Genomic DNA, 1,880 nt, shown 5'->3' on the forward strand with positions numbered 1-1,880 from the left:
AAAAAGGATCGGCGTCGTCGCCCTCAATCATTTCCTCATAGAGCCAAAGCCCCGCATGTTGCGCTTGAAATGCGCCATGACACCAATGTCGAGCGGCTGGCAGAAGGACGTGGCATTCGGCGGGAGTGGACAGAGGTGAGAACCAAGCTCTTCTTGGACGATCTTGTACGACTCATCTGACACATGTGACTCAAAGTTGTCCAGGATAACGACCGAAGCTTCCTCAATGTGGTCGTGAAGGACGTTGCTGAGGTAAGACTTCTAGCTTTTCTTGCATATCGTTGGGCGTTGTCTCGAGAATCCATGACGTTTGGCAAAGCGTCGGAGCATCTGCTGGATGGACTTGTAGCCGGACCCGGGACGTTTAGTTTGGAGGTAAGCCATGAGCCAGTCTCGCTAGTTCCGTTTGATCCATGTTATTAGGTGGAGCATTGAAAGAGTGCGCTCCTCATCACGTAACTCATTGATGAACGCGACAAGGCCAGGGGGGTCAGGGAATTCCTCGTGACGTACCACCAGGTTAGAGTTTCATTCTCTTTTTGTTTCCATCGTCAGCGAGTAATTCGAAGCGTTTTGTGCCCCAATTCCGAATTGTTCTGCGGGGAACCCCGAGTAGAGTGGCAACCTTGTAGTCTGACATTGACTCAAGAAGCCCCACGGCTTCGAGTTTGGTTGATATCGGATACGCGGCGCGGGGCATTATTTGGACTACCAAAATTATTAGCTGACTTCATTTTTTGAAGTGAAAAGGAGCGGGAGAATATTATTGTAGCCAATTGGAAGAAGATATTTCTGAAGTGTTTTCTATTGGACAATATTATGTCGTAACTTCGATAGGCCTTGCATTCGGTCGTTCCCTGTTTTCCGCTGGCGTCTCTTCTATCTTCGGTTTGACCACCAACATGTTGTCGATGTTCTCAGTCACGTATCCGAATGCCAAAATCAAACTTGCTTGGATCTTGTAAAGTTCTTCCAAAACGTACTTAATCCGATGACTGTTGGATTTGACGTTGGTTTGCTCCAAATCGCGTCTGAACCGCTCCGCTCGTTCACGGGTATATTGCTTGGAGCTTCTCAATCAAACTTTCTCGAATCGAATCCAAGTTGTCACTTCCTATTGGCTCAAACAGTATATTGAACTAGACGACGCTTTCGCGTGTAGACAGCCTTTACGCTTTACACTTCTTTGCTCCCTTGAGACAACCTTGCATTCCGCCGCCGCCGTTTGTTCCGCCTTCTTGAAATCTTCTGGTTCCATGCCTTTTTCTTATCCATGCGTGGCTCCGGTGCACGGAGGAATCACTAGTTCAACACTGGTCAATTTGAAAGGTCGCGTTGAACCTTTGCTTAACCTAGTTAGAGTACCCTCACAACCTTCAAGAAAGTTGGAGTCCTTGATTGAACCAAGACATGCTACCAACTGTAGTGTTGTAGGCACAGAGGATATTCAAAAGTGCATAGATTGCCGTGATATCCTGCTCTAACGGTCCTACCTAACGTGGCTTCGCTAACGGTGTCTCAACGGATATTCTTCGTACGACAATCACTACAGCCTAAGTCGACAAACCAACTCATTTTCATTCTTGACTTCGTTACATATACTAATCTGGTCCGAAATGTTTGTCACATTGTCTTTTCGATTGGCAGGATTTTTCTAATTTTGGAATTTTGGCTGTATTATCGATCTGATTGGTGCAATCGAAAGCGCAAGATAAGCTCTTTGATTGGCAGTTTTCAGAACAAACCAATTCGTTGTACTTCTCAAGATATAGACCACCAAAAAGGGGGGAGCCAAAGCAGCTCAACATTTTGACCTGTCACTCATTGATTTTTGAATTTCCACCCATTTAAGACACACACACGCATCCCGCGAGCCCTAT

The sequence above is a fragment of the Aphanomyces invadans genome (assembly GCF_000520115.1).
Source record: "Aphanomyces invadans strain NJM9701 unplaced genomic scaffold supercont1.204, whole genome shotgun sequence".
Taxonomy (NCBI): domain Eukaryota; phylum Oomycota; class Saprolegniomycetes; order Saprolegniales; family Verrucalvaceae; genus Aphanomyces; species Aphanomyces invadans.